Source organism: Dendropsophus ebraccatus, chromosome 7 (genome assembly GCF_027789765.1).
Source record: "Dendropsophus ebraccatus isolate aDenEbr1 chromosome 7, aDenEbr1.pat, whole genome shotgun sequence".
In the NCBI taxonomy this organism is placed as follows: Eukaryota; Metazoa; Chordata; class Amphibia; order Anura; family Hylidae; genus Dendropsophus; species Dendropsophus ebraccatus.
In genome coordinates, this window is record NC_091460.1 from 107,861,926 (window position 1) to 107,881,150 (window position 19,225).

General features: G+C 44.2%; 1 protein-coding gene across 6 annotated transcripts in view; it reads left to right on the forward strand.

The window, feature by feature from the left end:
• The window catches only part of SLC20A2 (solute carrier family 20 member 2), a 111,264-nt gene that overhangs the window by 48,534 nt on the left and 43,505 nt on the right, over positions 1 to 19,225 (forward strand). Inside the window, exon 1 of one of the 6 annotated variants that reach the window (XM_069978112.1) lies at positions 2,123 to 2,218. The exons of the other annotated variants lie outside the window; for them this stretch is intronic. The gene's annotated coding sequence lies outside the window, so the exon portion shown is untranslated. Of the gene's footprint in view, positions 1 to 2,122; positions 2,219 to 19,225 lie in introns of those variants that run through there. 6 annotated transcript variants of the gene reach the window in all.

Below are 19,225 nucleotides of genomic sequence, written 5' to 3' on the forward strand. Positions count from 1 at the left end.
GGTTTAAACAAATTAAAGCAAACTGCACGTAAACTTTTTTTCTCTAAATTGTCAATTTTAGTTTTATTTTCTGTAACATAGCAGATATTAACAAAAAGGTTAAACTCAATATATCCCATGTGTGGCCCTAGTGCACTACTTGCAACACACACACAGGCCTAGAAAAATAAAAGGATCACCTTGTGGATTTTGGGTCCTTTTTATTAGGGAGTTTTTTAGTGAAAAGAAATTTAAGCGGCAAAACATAAATCCCCCCTCCAATACTACACTCCAAACTACACCCACAAGGAATAGTGAGCTATTAATCCCTGCACATTTTTTATAGAATTTATTAGAATCAGGCTGTAAAGTAAAACATTTTCCAAAAATGTTCCGAGGTGTTGAGAGAGGATAAAGGGGTGGGGGAAGGAGAGGGGGGGGGGGAAGTAGCTATACTAAATAGAACGTTAAAAAGTGAAGAGCTATGCTGAACCAGGTCTGCCCTTCTTCGAGGGATAGTTGTGGATTTATGGTATATTTGTGTAGGGGATTGGGTATGTTTTTTGTTCGGTTTTTCTTGTGTTGTTACAGGCCTATTAGTGCTGAAACCTTAACTTCTACCGTAGATCTGTAGGGGGGTAGGTAGTAATATGTTTGAGAAGAAAACCCCGATGCAAATTTTAATGTGTTTTGTTACAAGTGGTAAGCTTAATAAAGAGTTAAAAAAAAAAAATTCCAAAAATATGTAGTTTGAGCGTATATTTTCTAATTGTTAGAATGAACAGTGAAATGGATGCACCTTAAGAGTGCTGTTATATCGACTGTTCCAAAATACATAGAGAAGAACCACACTAACACAATGATGGTAAAAGTGGATCTTGTTTATTTATCCCAGGGGTGATAATATTCTTTACAGGAGAATAAGAATTCAAAAATTTCTTCCGATTACAGGAGTACATTATATGAAGTATAGTTTATGCATACAGCAGGGATTCAAAGAGTGCCATTTTACACAGACTTTGTTAGAACTGTTTTTGGGCATCTTGCACATCTGCAGTGCCCCTGTGGTACCAGTACAATAAAAACCCCACCCATCAGAGATTTCTTTAAGGGTTGTAATGAGTAGAGATGAGCGAGCTGTCCGTGGTTCGCATTCATATGGGAATGGGGTTATAGGCTGTATCCCTGCTTTCCGGGTGGGTCTCCACCTTCTCCATGGACCGGGTAGACAGCGGGATTCAAATACCGATGGTTGGCCAGCTTGCTTATCTCTAGTAATGAGCATTTACACCCCATAGGTGTTTGAGTAATGTTTTTTAGCATAATTGTAATGGAGATTACATGTTCAATTAATCGTGATGTCGATTTAGACCATTATCGTCCAGCCCTACCGTGTACATCTGCAGTGCCTCCATCACATAAATACAAAGGAACCTACCAGAAGTGACCCCATTTGGGAAACTACAACCCTCAGAGAAGTCATCTGCGGATATAGTGATAATTTAGACATTTGAGTAAAGTTGTCCGCACTAGCTTGTAAAAAAAAATTAACTTTTTCTAATATGTACTTTTAACCCAAAATGACAACTTTTCAATATGAACCTAATACAGCCGTGCGACTGTTTCATTACAGTGCCACAAAGATTCAAACACTTTCCCTGCTCTCGGCATCCTATTGATACATGATGCCGGGCAGGGAAAGAGTCCACTACAAGGGCTTCCCCATACGCTGGTTCCTTGTTTTACGGAATGTGGGAATAAGCCCTTACAATAGTAAACCTAAAAAAAAAAAGTTGTTTTGTGGGATCTAACAGAGAATATTATAATAATATTTAATCATGGGACAACCCTTTTAACCTAGTTCTACCTAACAGTTTATAATAGTAGTAAATAAAATCAATTCAATTATTGTTTAAAGCTCTTTGAATTATTTTTCCTTTTTTTTTACTTTTTTTCTACTAAGTAATGATCAGTGAACTGATTGCTTTGCTAAAGCTCATAATGTGCCATTAATCCTAGTATCCCAGCTCTCAGCCTGTACAAAAGCTGAATAACAATGTATTATATAACTTAAACCAGTCACATGAACCAGCTAATTGCTTTCCCTTTCATGATCAACAACGTAGACACTAAAGGGCTTTTCGGAACAGCACAATTTGTGGATCAACAGTACTTTGTCACAAGCACAAATCAAATTTCTGCTTACATTTCCACCAAACCGTATGTATATGCTTTGAAGGTGCGTTACAATATACCTATAATGTTGTTAGATGAACCTACCTGACACATTTTACAACTTAATTTAAATGCTATCAACACAATTTTGAAATGTTATAAACTCATTTGCCTATGCCAACTTTTGTATTTGTTCCACTGTATTTACTTAGGTTGTCATGAACTATTTACTTATGCTTGCTTTTATCTCAGTCACAGCTTAAGGCTATGTTCACACTGTGTACGAGTCTGGCCGCATTTCGTACACCGCCGTACATGTGCGGCTGAAACTACGGGCGTGGGAAAAATCGACATGCGGGCAGATGCGTACGAACCACGAACATACGCCCGTAGTACAGTTATGCTTCCCTAGCTTGTTTCGAAGCGATCTGAGGCAGGTCATTTACTTGGAAATCTTCGCCCAGCCCAATAAAACTCACAGAACCTTTTGGATTGAAAAATCACATTCAATTTGGCTGAAATAAGTACTCCGTATGGGACCGCATGGAAATCCACGGCCGTGAGTTGGAACATGTCCGTCCTCAAACAATGGTCTTGTTCATTTTTCACGGCGCCGTATACGATCCGGCCGTAAGCTCATACGTAGTGTGCATTGTGTGGGCGTATATCGTATACTTTCAAGCGAACGCATCAAACTCAAAACTACGTGCGTATATTCGCGGTTCACACTACGGCCGGACTCATACGCAGTGTGAACATAGCCAAATAAATGCATAAAATTCCAAGGAATTGCACCACTTTTCTTTATTATTTGTGGCCATTTAGCTACCTAAAGCGATTTTTGTAAGAAATCAACAGGGGTTGTGATTGCAAGCAGTTTTGCCATATACTCGCTTTATTTTTATTTTTTTAAGTATTCTATTTTTAAATCAACAACTGAAGGAATTTTCTCCCTGTGATGGGGCAATTGTCAGCTGCCTCATAGTGGTTTTGCCTTCCTCTGGATCAACACAGTATGGTTTCCCTTGGTTAAACATGATGGACTGTTGTCTTCTTTCAACCTTATTAACTATGTTACTATGTTAACATTATACATATGACCAAACTGTGCTCCACGCTCCCTCCGTGCTGATATTTGGTCTTTTTTCTGTTCAAAAAAAGAGACCAAACACAGGAAGTCCCAGTCCTTTGTGCACTCAGACAAGGAAAGACACCTGTTCATTATGCAGGTTGTATATCACCTGAGGGCAATAAACTTTTGCTAATTGTATTATGAGCTCGGAAGCTTACCAGGAGACAATGCTCTTTGTTGTGCAACAATTCAGTCAGTATAATGTCACTGTGTAGTTACAGAGGTTTTGGAGCTGTGTGACAGGAGAGTTGACCATACAATGCAAGCACCCCCAGGATTCTCTGCTACTGAATTATGCAGCTGTACACATATGCAGTGAAGGGAGACATCTAGTGGCCGTATGTATAACATTAACTTAAACATAAAATTGTGAAAGTGCCTCTTTAAAGCATATCCTTCATTTCAGGTGACTCATGTCACTTATTTTTCTTCTGATGATGCCTGGTTCAGGCTTAGCAGCACATCTTGCTTTCATTTCGACTCACAGGAAGTGACTGCTCAGCCAATCACTGGTTTTAACCCTGACTTATGCCAGACAACTTTAACTGGCTTTAGCCCTGACTCGTGCCAGACAAACCTGTTGATACATACTGGGGGTGGGGGGGGGGGGGGGGGGAATTCATAAAAAACATTTTACCTAAATCCAGATTTAAATCATGGTAATCCAAGCACGAGATGAGGCTAAACACCCTCCTCGCCTTGCCACGCCCCCTGCCAACATACAACAGGAACAGCGATGAGAACACAACTTAATTTTTTATTTTTTTTTACTAAAATCACTTAGAAAAGTACAATTAAAACATTCGGCTATTGTGTGATCAGCAATTGGCCTAAGGTCAAAGGCATTTTCTTCTCTTTTGTGAGACAATGATATAATTCTTAGAACAATCTGTTATACCTTAACATCTTTATGTATTTCTTGGCTCTTGACTGTCTCATTCTGCAGTAAAAATAGAACTTCATGAGCTATTAAAAAGGCATTGGCAGACCTTCAAATGCTCAGCTGAACTGTGACCTTTTGCCTAAATTAAGATGAGCGGCGACAGCAATCAGCACTCTTCTAACAGACAGTATTAATAGGATTGCAAAATACTACAACCTGCTTGTACTTCAAGACTTCTGCTGGGTTATCGGAAGTTCAACATCTAAAATGCACAAAGAAGTGCTTTACTTGTGTGCCGTAATTGTCTGGCAAAGGGGAGTCCTCTACTGAAACAAAGTCCTGGCACCTCTCCAGCTGTTGGCTTTGAGGCAGGGAATTTCAATAGCAGAAGGGGAACAGGGTTGCATTAGTTTCACTTGTCAATGAAAACACTGGTTTGCTGTAAATAAAGTATCTTTTAGGTAAAATAAATGTGTATAAAAACAGTAGGTTCTATAGGTCCCCATACACTTTACGGCCATACCTGCCACTTGCAGATCTCCCAACCATCCACTGTCAGGTGATGTCGATGTAAAATAGGGACCAGTTGTGGTGGAAAATACCCGCCTAACCCCTTTGCTCCGGAAGAAATAAGCCGCAGCGAGAGCTCTGTAAGGCTGCCGAACAAGACTCACCAACAACCCCCCTCCTCCTCTAATGTGCTCCAAACTCGTCCTCGTCTTCTTGCTCCATCTGCAGCAATGACACCTCTGGGCACTAGGGTGCGCAAGTGGCCAACTGCTTTGGATTTATAGAGGCAGCATGTCTCCACCTGAGCAGAAGCCACCTGCACCTTTTTATAGGGAAACTATAAGCAGGTTAGACAAATCCAAGTGAAGGTTTCTGTAAGTTGTTTCTGTTTTATTCCCGTGTGTCCTGACCCAAGTCTGTTCTTCAGATCATGTTTTCTGCCTAACCTCGTCTGTACTGCCTGCCTCTACTGTTGCCGACTTGGACTACGATACCACTGGTACTGTGCTGACTCTCCTGCTGATGACATGGCTTGCAGACCATATATACTCTGCCTACTCCCTGATGCCTTGCACCAACTCTGTCTGGTCCTTGGGGATAGGCTGCTGCTCATACCGGGACCACACTTGTGGAGTGACCTGGTGTCCTCCAGCTGTAGAAGTCCATCTTTTGCATCCTGGAGCAGGATAAAAGGTGAAGAGCTAGAGGGCACTTGGACTCCGTTCCCTGGTGTGGCCCAAAGCCAAAGCGATTGAGTAGCACAGCAGGTCCGCACTCGCTCTCTGTTACAAGCTCTCTCACTGCAGCTTACCCCCGCCCCATAAAAAACACAGGCCAAACATTGCTGTGTATGAGGAAGATGGGCGCCATTTGGGAAAAAACAATAATTTAGCCATCATTTATTGAAGATGTATGGCCAGATTTAATAGGGTAGGCTAATACGAAAAAGACAAATGCAATGAGAACATCAATACGTTCCAGTACTTTTATTTGCCTCTTCGCATTGTCATATATAGTAGAAAAGAAAGAATGCAAAAATATTTGGTTGAGAAAAAAAAAAGTTGCTTTCTGATTTGGTGCTAGAGACCTGTATATAATCCCTTGTTAAAGGAGAAGTCCGGCCTCAAGGGTTTAAAAAAAAAAAAAAAAAAAAAAAAAGGGCATAGGAGAAAGAGTATTAACTCACCTCTACCCGTGCCTCTTCAGCCCTGGATCGCTGCTCTGGAACCCCCATGGGCTTCAGCGCTGCACACATCACAACCCTGTTGAGGAACTGGCCACTCAGTGTCTGGAGCCGGACGCCAATTTAGTCACTGATTGGCTGAGTGGGCTGTCCATCAGCCAGGACAGGCATTTTCCCCACGAGTTGTGACATCATCACCCCTCGGGGAAAAAAGCCTTACGCCAGGGGTCCCGAAGCCAGTCCTGCCGCTCACCCTGGGCATTGGGAGAGGTAAGTTTGGACTTACATTCCCGCAGTTTTTTTTTTAAATGGCTGGACTTCTCCTTTAAATGCACACTACGAATATTGATGGAGTATTAACTATAATTACTATATGTATTTAAGTTCTTGATATAGCTGCCATCAAACACGTGACAATATCTGGCAACAAATGTCTGGCAGGCTCCATTTATTTTAATCAGTCCAATTCTAATTTCATTCCTCATCTATTGAAACGTGTTACAGCACCAGCACAGAAATAGATGCTTTATGGATGAACAAATGATGTTGACACAAAAATAGATAACTGATGGAAAAAACCTTTGTCACTGGCAGCTTCTAGTATGGCATTCATCTACACAGAAGCTGCCATTATTTTTATTTAGAACATCTCTTAGCATTCACAGGTTAGCTGTTACATTAGTCTTCTTTGATGGATGGAGCAAGCAAGCGTTTCTGCTACATTACAGTTCAGATGGTTGTATGTATCCAAACAACACCGGATCAGCTCTGCTGCCTCGGCACAAGAATGTAAACAGGACAGCTCGACTATTCAGGAACAATATTTGTCGGGATAACATAACCGTACCGGTGCCTTCCTCAGGCTCCATTGCTGTATGTAGTATAAACATATAATAGTATAGCTCAGACATGGAAGAATTATTCCGCTGCGGATTTAACTGCAAATCCATAGGCCACATACATTTTACAGTGGATTGACCCACAGACACCAGATGGATTACCTTGTATGCAGTGTAATGGGGGGAACTCCGCTGCTTTTAGGCACAATAAACATGTTGTGCATTGCAAAAAGAAACAGCACATTCTTTCTTACATGTATTTTAGTTATATTAAAAAGCATTTAAAAGTCAAACAATTCCTACTTGTCAGATATTGTCAAAAATATTACAAAGTGTCCCCCTACTGTGACCCCCAGAAATCATATGTACTATGTGGGGAAACCTGTCAGTAAGCTATGAAGATTCTAAACAGGGGGGATTTATCAATCAGGTACAGCAGGTTGTTTTTTTTTTTTACATAAAACGTTGCAAATTTTTACAGTTCAAAGACAACTGCAGTTGGCATATTTTATTCAGTGCACTTCTCCTGAGGAACAGTGTGGAGAGATGAGCACAACTGGAGCATGCTCGAGTCTGATCGTTCAGAATTTGAATACCAGTGGCTGAAAAATGTTGGATGCCTATGGCTGTATCGATGTTTTCAAAGATTAAAAATGCTCGATCATGATATGTGCGTGGAGATGAAAAGAAAGATTTTTTTAAAATGTTCTTTACTTTATTCCTATATCTGCGTTACAGGTAGAGAAAACAGTGTGCTGTGTGGGTGGGACTACAATGAAATGAAAAAGTACTGCAATTCATTAACACAATGAATTTGCAATGTGTGAACACAGCCTAGATGTTCTGCAACAGCTTTGGGCGGGGAATAGGCAGGGTGGAGGACTGGGATGAGCAGCTGAGGGAAAGCATTGCATTCTGGAACCTACACTCACCGGCCACTTTATTAGGTACTCCTGTCCAACTGCACGTTACCACTTAATTTCTAATCAGCCAATCACATGGCGGCAACTCAGTGCATTTAGACATGTAGACATGGTCAAGACAATCTCCTGCAGTTCAAACCGAGCATCAGTATGGGGAAGAAAGGTGATTTGAGTGCCTTTGAACGTGGCATGGTTGTTGGTGCCAGAAGGGCTGGTCTGAGTATTTCAGAAACTGCTGATCTACTGGGATTTTCACGCACAACCATCTCTAGGGTTTACAGAGAATGGTCCGAAAAAGAAAAAACATCCAGTGAGCGGCAGTTCTGTGGGCGGAAATGCCTTGTTGATGCCAGAGGTCAGAGGAGAATGGGCAGACTGGTTCGAGCTGATAGAAAGGCAACAGTGACTCAAATAGCCAACCGTTACAACCAAGGTAGGCAGAAGAGCATCTCTGAACGCACAGTACGTCCAACTTTGAGGCAGATGGGCTACAGCAGCAGAAGACCATTCCGGGTGCCACTCCTTTCAGCTAAGAACAGGAAACTGAGGCTACAATTTGCACAAGCATTGGACAGTAGAAGATTGGAAAAACGTTGCCTGGTCTGATGAGTCTAGATTTCTGCTGCGACATTCGGATGGTAGGGTCAGAATTTGGCGTCAACAACATGAAAGCATGGATCCATCCTGCCTTGTATCAACGGTTCAGGCTGGTGGTGGTGGTGTCATGGTGTGGGGAATATTTTCTTGGCACTCTTTGGACCCCTTGGTACCAATTGAGCATCGTTGCAACGCCACAGCCTACCTGAGTATTGTTGCTGACCATGTCCATCCCTTTATGACCACAATGTACCCAACATCTGATGGCTACTTTCAGCAGGATAATGCGCCATGTCAAAGCTAGATTTATCTCAGACTGGTTTCTTGAACATGACAATGAGTTCACTGTACTCAAATGGCCTCCACAGTCACCAGATCTCAATCCAATAGAGCATCTTTGGGATGTGGTGGATCGGGAGATTCGCATCAAGGATGTGCAGCCGACAAATCTGCGGCAACTGTGTGATGCCATCATGTCAATATGGACCAAAATCTCTGAGGAATGCTTCCAGCACCTTGTTGTATGTATGCCACAAAGAATTGAGGCAGTTCTGAAGGCAAAAGGGGGTCCAACCCGTTACTAGCATGGTGTACCTAATAAAGTGGCCAGTGAGTGTATAGTACTATGTACAACTGCTCAATAAGGAAGCACAGCCACACAATACAGAACAAAGACCCCCAAAACAAATGGATTTTTGGTAGTTTCAAAACTGGGATAGATAGGCAAGTAATGCTATATGCTTCTGCAGAAGTTTCATTTTTTCCCCTCTACCTGGATTTCCGTATAGTGTTTCCGTCAGTCTTTTGGCCAGTGTTTTTTTCAACCAAAACCAGGAGTGTAACTGACTGGGTAAAATTATAATGGAAAGATTTGCCTAGTTTCTGTGTCTTCAACCCACTCCTGGTTAAAAAAAAGACCGACAGAAATACTATGTGTGAACATAGTCTGATTGTGACTACATGTGGTCCATTTCCTGAACATATATGCTGTGTGTGCAGGTCTATAAAAAGTACAGCTTATTTCCATTAAAAGGAAATGATTACTGGAAAAACATTTTAACTCTTTCCCTCGCGGGCCAATTTTGTTTTTTGCGTTTTCGTTTTCCCCTCATGTTTTAGGGTGCGTTCGCACCTACAGGATCCGCAGCACATCCGCAGCAGATTTGATGCTGTGTCCAGTTATTTAAATGAAATCTGCTGCGGATCTGCAGCAGAAAATCAGCTGCGGATCCGGTAAGTGTGAACGTTCCTTTTTTACACCACATTGTTCTGAAAATCTGCGAAGCACCTGTGGGGTCCAAATGCTCACCGCACCCCTTGTTACATTCTTTGAGGGATGCAGTTTTCTAAATGGTGTCCCTTTAGGGGTGTTTGTTAGGTTTTGGCACCCCAGAGCCTCTGCCAACCTGAAGTGGTACGGTCAAAAATTACCAAATATAACGGAGGCGTTGAAATTCACTAGGCGCTCCCTTATATCTGAGGCTTGTGGTTGCGTCAAATAGCGCAATAGGGCCACATATGGGGTATTTCTATAAACTGCAGAAACGGGGCAATAATTATTGGGGTGCATTTCTCTGGTAATAGGTTTATAACTATGAAAAATATTGGATTACAATAAAATCTCTGCACAGAAAATTAAAATTTTCAAATTTCTTACACACTTCGCTTTTATTTCTGTGACTCCCCTAAAGGGTTAAAAAACTTTCTGGATGTGCTTTTGCAGAGTTTGGAGGGTGCAGTTTCTGAAATGGGGTGCTTTGTGGGGCTTTCTAACATACAGGCCCCTCAAATACACTTTGAACCTGAACAGGCCCCTAAAAATACCTGATTTTGAAATTTTACAGAAAATTTGGAAAATTGCTGCTAATGTTTTAAGCTTCCTATTGTCTAAAAAAAAAAATGAAATATAGTTTAACCTCTTAAGGACATATGACGTACCGGTACGTCATATGTCCTCATTAGCACTTCAAAGCGCCGCTGTCCCGGGTGCCGTGTGTAGCCCGGGACTGCCGCTATTAGCGGGCACGGTCTGATCGCCGTGCCCGCTAATTAGCTAATCGGAGGCAGCTGTCAAAGTTGACAGCTGCCTCCGATTACCGGAGGCAACCGTTCCCTGGTGTCTAGTGGGGGAGATCGCGATCTCCGTTACTGATGCCGGCCGGGGACTCTTCCAAGATGGCGCCGTCCCCGGCTCGGCACTCGTTTACTTCCGGCTGCAGCAGCCGGAAGTAAACGAGTGCCTATCTCATGGATCTCTGCAGCATATCGATGCTGCAGAGATCTCAATGAGAGATCAAAGTATATATACTAGAAGTCCCCCATGGGGGCTTCTAGTATAAGTATAAAAAAAAAAAAAAAGTGTTGTTTATAGTAAAAAGCCCCCTCCCCTAATAAAAGTCTGAATCACCCCCCTTTTCCCAGGTTTTAAATAAAAGTAAACAAATAAATAAACATGTTTGGTATCGCCGCGTGCGTAATCGCCCAAACTATTAATCACATTCCTGATCTCGCACGGTAAACGGCGTCAGCGCAAAAAAATCCCAAAGTGCAAAATTGCGCATTTTTGGTCGCATCAAATCCAGAAAAAATGTAATAAAAAGCGATCAAAAAGTCGTATATGCGCAATCATGGTACCGATAGAAAGAACACATCATGGCGCAAAAAATGACACCTGACACAGCCCCATAGACCAAAGGATAAAAGCGCTATAAGCCTGGGAATGGAGCGATTTTAAGGAACGTATATTTGTTAACAATGGTTTGAATTTTTTATAGGCCATCAGATACAATATAAGTTATACATGTTATATATCGTTTTAATCGTAGCGACTTGAGGAACATGCATAACAAGTCAGTTTTACCCCAGGGCGTATGGCGTAAAAACACAGTTCCCCAAAAAAAAGAAATGCGGTTTTTTTTTTCAATTTCACCACACTTTGAATTTTTTTCTGGTTTCGTAGTGTACTTAATGCAAAAATTCAGTCTGCCATTGCAAAGTACAATTAGTGACGCAAAAAATAAGTGCTCATATGGGTTTCTAGGTGGAAAAATGCAAGTGCTATGGCCTTTTAAACACAAGGAGGAAAAACCGAAAACGCAAAAACGAAAATGGGCCCTGTCCTTAAGGGGTTAATAAATGCCGCCAACATAAAGTAGACATGTTGCTAATGCTATTTAATATATAATTTATGTGGCATAACCATTTTCTGTATAAGCAGAAAGGTTTCAAAGTTTGAAAAATGCATTTTTTCACAATTTTTCACGTTATTTGGGTGTTTTTCTTAAAGATTCATTATGAGTATCGACTCCATTTTACCAGAAATGTAAAGTACAATATGTAACGAGAAAACAATCTCAGAATCGTCCGGATAGGTAAAAGCATCCCGAAGTTATTAATGAATAAAGTGACACTGGTCATATTCATAAAATGTGTCTCTGTCCTTAACCCCTTAACGACATCGGGCGTACCTATACGCCCCCGCAGGGTGGGCTTTAACGCAAACGGGCGTATAGGTACGCCCGATGTTTCCCCGATCGCTGTGTGTTCACACACAGCGGTCGGGGAAGATGGCCTGCTATAATGTATAGCAGGCCATCTCTGCTCGTCGGCACGGGGGGTGATTAACCCCTCCCGTGCCGACGATCGCTGCTATATGCTGATCAATACAGATCAGCATATGCAGCTGAAAACAGCTTTCCGGGTCATCGGTGACCCGGTGGCCCGGAAAGCAATGGCGATTGGTGCTGTCCGAGATAGCACCAATCGCCATAAGTGTCCCCACCAAAGATGGCGCCGATGCCACCCCCACGATCGCCGTGATAGGCCGGCCAGTACCGGCCGGCCCATCACGGCGATCATACTGTAAAAAACAGTTTGGCCGGGTTCTGCACCCCCCAGCTAGGTAGCTGAGAGGTGCAGAACAGGTGTGTGTGGTGCAGGTGTACCATACTCACCTGATCTGGCCGTCCGGCGCGAAGATCTGCGGTCCGCGCCGTCCTCGCGTCTTCTTCTCGTCGCTTCCGGGTTCGTTCGTCCAGCGTCGGAAATCTTCGGAAACACTCGGGTCTTCGTTTTCGGCAGGCCTCGGTAATCTCCGGCAATCTTCTCTCTACTGCCCCCTAGCGGCTGATCAGTGAATATCATTCACTGATCAGTTGCATTGGCTTAAAAAGATTTTTTTTTTTTTTTCCCCCAATTTTTTTAAACTTTTTTTGCGCCCTAACGCCGCTGAGTACTGATCAGCATCGCACGTAAGTGCGCCACTGATCAGCAACTCCTCCTTATTGGCGTAGGAGCGTTTTTCCCCCCTATATCCTACCGCCACTGTCTGCTGATAAGTGCCGCACGTAAGTGCGGCATTTATCAGCAGCTCCTTTCTTGGCGTAGGGATATTATTTTCTTACTGTCAAAAAAACTTAAAAAACACTACATTACACTACACTATATGAAATAAAGTTTTACAATAAACATTTACATACCCCATATACTAGTCCCCGTATAAAGATGGCCCCCAGGGTGTTTTCGGCGTCGGACGCATATGCTATTATTGCCTCCAACACCGAAACAGCCAGTGAGAATGAATGGGGGGATCCTTCTTTCCTCCATTCATCCTCCTCATCATCATCAAGTGACGTGTCTGGGGGTAGCGTAGCGTACGCTGCCCCCCAGACACGTCTTTTCCGCCAGTACCGTCCCAATAAGAGATCACGGTATGGCGTGAAATTCTACAAACTCTGTGAGCGTACCTCAGGGTACACTTACAGATTTAGAGTACGTGCACATTGCGGAATGGCGAAGGATAACCCTTTGTGCATTCCGCAGCTGGCACCCGCCGGCGGACTGATGCAGGCGCGCGTCTCCGCCTGTGTCATAGACTCTATTCTATGCACGGGCGGATTCCGTTGTCCGTCCAAAGAATGAACACGTTTATTCTTTGGACAGAGGGCAGAATCCGCCCGTGCATAGAATGGAGTGTGACACGAGCGGAGACGCACGCCTGCATCAGTCCGCCGGCGGATGCCAGCTGCGGAATGCACAAAGGGTTATCCTTCGCCATTCCGCAGTGTACATGTACCATTACAGTGTATGAAGGAAGGGACACCCGAATCCTGCCCCCAGATGCCCCCTCCCCCCCCATCCTCGGAGTTAGTGGGGAGATCGTCCAGGAACTGATCTTCCCACTGCTGGATAAAGGTCACCACCTGTACGGGGATAACATTTATACCAGCGCCCCCCTCTTCTGGTCCCTCGCTGCCCGAGCTACTGTAGCTTGCGGCACAATCCAAAAATATCAGAAGTAGTAATAAAGCCCTAATATTTAGCAGCCATGGAGCGGCCCCAGCGCTTCTGGATATGAAGGACCCCGTATCCCACCAGGGCAACATTTTCCAGGTGACGTCCCCCACACTGGAAAACAGGAGACCCCAGAAGAAGTACAGAGTGTGGCGTAAAAGGGGGATCAGGAAGGACACCATTTTCCAGTGTGACGCCTGTCCTGATCACCCCGGCCTCTGCATACTGGATCGCTTCAAGGTGCACCACACGTCACTGGGGTTCTACATTATCTAAATTCTGTCCCTTACTCCTATTTCAGGGGTCACGTTGGTCCAGGGATTATTCTGATCGCCAATATGGAGTCGGGAAGGAATTTGTCCCAGTGATGAGGCTACTGTCGTCTGCCTCACGAGGGTTTTTTTGCCTTCCTCTGGATCAACACAGGTTGAGTTTGATGGACACCTGTCATTTCCAACCTTATAAACTAATAATTGGCCTAATACCCCCAAATAAATTAGAATTGTCCCTTTTTCCCAAGCTAAGTAGGTATGGCTGCCATTCCCATTAGAGGATGCCATGATGCAATTACAAAGCCTCTGTGCGGCCAGGACAGTAGAAACCCCCCACAAGTGACCCCATTCTGGAAACTACACCCCATAAGGAATCTAACAAGGGGGGCAGCGGGGATATGGCCCCCTGGTGACGGCCACATTTGGGACGTGAAAATGAAAAAAAAATGGTATTTTTTTATTTTCTCTGCACATGTTCTACGTAAGTGCCCATCACCAGTGGGGTCCATATGCTCACTGCACCCCTTGTTGGATTCCTTATGGGGTGTAGTTTCCATAATGGGGTCACTTGTGGGGGGTTTCTACTGTTCTGGCAGCACAGGAGCTTTGTAAATGCGACATGGCCTCCATCCTCCATTCCAGCCTCTAAATGGCGCTCTGTCTCTTTGGTGGCTTGCCCTGTGCCAATATGGCACATTATGTCCACATGTGGGGTATTTTCGTACTCAGGGGAAACTACCCTACACGTTTTGTGTTCACTTTCTTTTTTAACCCCTTGTGGAAAAGGAAAAAAAATCAAGGCTAGACCAACATTTAGTGTAAAAAATGTTTAATTTTTACACTAAATCATTGATCTTGTCAATTGATTTTCACAAGGGGTTAAAAGATAAAAAAAAAAACACTAAATGTGTAGCGCAATTTCCCCTGAGTATGGAAATACCCGACATGTGGACATAAAGCGCCATGCGGGTGCAGGGTAAGCCTCCAAAGGGAAGGAGCGCCATTTGGTTTTTGAAGGCTGGATTTGGCTGGAATGGATTCCAAGGGCCTTGTTGCATTTAAAAGGCCCCTTTGTTGCCAAGACAGTTGAACCCCCCACAAGTGACCCCATTATGGAAACTACACCCCTCAAGGAATGTAACAAGGGGTGTAGTGAGCATATGGACCCCACTGGTGACGGGCACAAATGTGGAACAATATGGCGTGAAAATTAAATATTACATTTTTTACACTATAATGTTGGTTTAGCCTTAAAAGAGAAAAAAACACACAAAATGTGTAGAGTCCGTAAATACCCCACATGTGGACATAAAGCGCCGTGTGGGTGCAGGGCAAGCCTCCGAAGGGAAGGAGCGCCATTTGGATTTTGGAGGCTGGATTTGGCCAGAATGGATGATGAACGCCATGTCGCATTTACAGAACCCTCGTGCTGCCAAAACACTGGAAACCCCCCACAAGTGACCCCATTCTGGAAACTACACCCCTCAAGGAATCTATCAAGGGGTGCAGTGAGGATATGGACCCCTTGATGACGGCCACATTTGTGCTGAGAAAGTGAAAAAATGAAAATTTTCCCTTTCACGTCACATTGTTCCACATTTGTGCCCGTCACCAGTGGGGTCCATATGCTCACTGCACCCCTTGTTAGATTCCTTGAGGGGTGTAGTTTCCAAAATGGGGTTTCCAGTGTCTTGGCAGCACGAGGGGTCTGTAAATGCGACTTGACCCTTGAAATCCATTCCAGTAAAATCCAGCTTGCAAAGGACAATTGGCGCTCCTTCCCTTTGGAGGCTCGTCCTGCGCCCGCTTGGCACTTTATGTCCACATGTGGGGTATTTCTGTACTCGGGAGAAACTGCGCTACACGTTTGGTGTTTTTTTTTTCTTTTATCCCCTTGTAAAAATGAAAAATGAAGGCTAGAACAACATTTTAGTGTAAAAAATTGAATTTTTCCTTTTTTTACACCACATTGTTCTGAAAATCTGTGAAGCCCCTTTGGGGTCCAAATGCTCACCGCACCCCTTGTTACATTCCTTGAGGGGTGTAGTTTTCTAAATGGTGTCCCTTTAGGGGTGTTTTTAATGCTTTGGCACCCCAGAGCCTCTGCCAACCTGAAGTGGTACGGTCAAAAATAACCAAATATAACGGAGGCGTTGAAATTCACTGGGCGCTCCTTTATATCTGAGGCCTGTGGTTGCGTCAAATAGCGCAATACGGCCACATATGGGGTATTTCTATAAACTGCAGAAACGGGGCAATCAATATTGGGGTGCATTTCTCTGCTAATAGGTTTATCATTATGAAAGATATTGGATTACAATAAAATCTCTGCACAGAAAATAAAAATTTTCAAATTTCTTACACACTTGGCTTTTATTTCTGTGACTCCCCTAAAGGGTTAAAACACTTTCTGGATGTGCTTTTGCAGAGTTTGGGGGGTGCAGTTTCTGAAATGGGGTGCTTTGTGGGGCTTTCTAACATATAGGCCCCTCAAATACACTTTCAACCTGAACAGGTCCCTGAAAATATCTGATTTTGAAATTTTACAGAAAATTTGGAAAATTGCTGCTAATGATTTAAGCTTTCTATTGTCTAAAAAAAATGAAATATAGTTTAATAAATGCTGCCAACATAAAGTAGACATGTTGCTAATGCTATTTAATATATAATTTATGTGGCATAACCATTTTCTGTATAAGCAGGAAGGTTTCAAAGTTGGAAAAATGCATTTTTTCAAAATTTTTCAAGTTATTTTGGTGTTTTTCATAAAGATTCGTTATAAGTATCGACTCCATTTTACCAGAAATGTAAAGTACAATATGTCACGAGAAAACAATCTCAGAATCAGCCGGATAGGTAAAAGCATCCCGAAGTTATTAATGACTAAAGTGACACAGGTCATATTCATAAAATTTGTCTCTGTCCTTAAGGCCATTTCAGGCTCTGTCCTTAAGGGGTTAAAGGACAACTCCCACGAAAATTTTTTTTAGCTTATTTAACACACATTACAAAGTTATATAACTTTGTAATGTGGTTAAATACCCGGTCTGGCCCCCTTCCCCCACTTTCGGACCCCCGACCCCCCCCTGCCCGGAAGTTAAAGAATATATACATTACCTATTACGATCGTCACGGTCCTCTTTTCCCGGGCGGCATCTGGTGACGACGACGTCAGAGTCGGGGGGCGGTCCGGGTCTTCTTCCTCCTCGGCGTCTTCATAGAGTGAATGGGACGGAAAAGGCTGCTGGTGCACATGCGCACCAGCAGCCTTTTCATTGGCTGGAGCGCATCACATGGCTTCCAGCTTCGTCAGCCCTGATTGGCTGAGGTTGCTGGAAGCCATGTGATGCGCTCCAGCCAATGAAAAGGCTGCCGGTGCGCAAGCGCACTGGCAGCCTTTTCCATCCCCAGGACCCGGAAATCAGAGACATCGCTGGACGGCGGCGACGGTGAGGCGGACGGCGGGCGAATGGAGTGGCGATCGTCACCGGAGGGATGGTATCTGTCTGTGTCTGTGTTTTTTTTTGGGGGGGGGGGGTCCCGCGGGAGTTGTCCTTTAAGGCCATTTCAGGCTCTGTCCTTAAGGGGTTAAACATCTGACACCAGTTAGATCATCTGACACCAGTTAGATCAGATTTTCCTAAATGGATGTAATATCACTAGGAGGCACCATCACTGTGATTGCTAGGGGTCCAAACTATGGAGCTGCCACAGATCCTATAGAAGGGACCATTATGTCTATGTATCTTCTCCCTGCACTGTCCACCCACCTGGGCAAGAAACTATAAATCCCCCTATAGCTGCTTCTATTCACTTGAACGAGATTGTGGTGCAATTCCACTTGACAACCAGATAACTTAGAGGGCGCTGTGCAGGGGCAGCAGAGAGCATACACAGCCAGGGCCGGGACAAAGGGTAGGCCAGGGTAGGCGATGGCCTAGGGCGCCATCTAAGGGTGAGTTACAGGGGGCGCAATTTCAATCTCCAAAAAAAAAAATTACTACAGGCTCCTGTACTCCTGGTGGCCTCAGAGTGCTACCCCTCCCTGCTCACATTCAGCATCCTCATGTCCTCCCACTCTCTCCCCTCCTGGGCAGGCAGTGTGAATATCCCCTCACCCCGAGCAGAATCATTGCTCTGCCCTGAAGATGGCCTGCAAGGACCTGCTAGGACCTTTCACTCGGACTAGAGGCTCCGCCCCCTCCTCACCATGTGACCTCCTCACTATCTGACTGCTGGAGGCCGTGCCAACTGCTGGGGCTGCTGTCTGGTGAGTTCACTGACTGACTCTCATCATCCTGTAGGTGTAGGGAGGCTGGGAGTGCTGGGAAAGGGAGGTCACCTAGGTCACAAGGCTGCCCCATATCCCTGCACTGCTCCTCTATACACAGCACTTCCCATATTGTTCCCCAACCTGTGGGTCACCAGCTGCTCCAAAACTACAACAGTCACAGCATGATAGGAGTTGTAGTCCTGCCACAGCTTGGGACCCACAGGTTGGTGAACACATGTGTTTATTATGTACAGGCTAATTCTCCTGACACTGGTGCTTTATATCCTTATTGTATTGGGTCCTTGTACTGGGTCAGGCAGGATCAGTATATGATGTGTATATGGCACTGTGACTATGCTGTCATGGTATAGGGGAGGTGTATGTGGCGGGATCAGTATATGATGTGTATATGGCGCTGTGCTGTCATGGTATAGGGGAGGTGTATGTGGCAGGATCAGTATATGATGTGTATATGGCGCTGTGACTGTGCTGTCATGGTATAGGGGAGGTGTATGTGGCAGGATCAGTATATGATGTGTATATGGCGCTGTGACTGTGCGGTCATGGTATAGGGGAGGTGTATGTGGTAGGATCAGTATATGATGTGTATATGGCGCTGTGCTGTCATGGTATAGGGGAGGTGTATGTGGCAGGATCAGTATATGATGTGTATATGGCGCTGTGACTGTGCTGTCATGGTATGGGGGAGGTGTATGTGGCAGGATCAGTATATGATGTGTATATGGCGCTGTGCTGTCATGGTATAGGGGAGGTGTATGTGGCAGGATCAGTATATGATGTGTATATGGCGCTGTGACTGTGCTGTCATGGTATAGGGGAGGTGTATGTGGCAGGATCAGTATATGATGTGTATATGGCGCTGTGACTGTGCTGTCATGGTATAGGGGAGGTGTATGTGGCGGGATCAGTATATGATGTGTATATGTGACTGTGCTGTCATGGTATAGGGGAGGTGTATGTGGCAGGATCAGTATATGATGTGTATATGGCGCTGTGACTGTGCTGTCATGGTATAGGGGAGGTGTATGTGGCAGGATCAGTATATGATGTGTATATGGCGCTGTGACTGTGCTGTCATGGTATAGGGGAGGTGTATGTGGCAGGATCAGTATATGATGTGTATATGGCGCTGTGCTGTCATGGTAT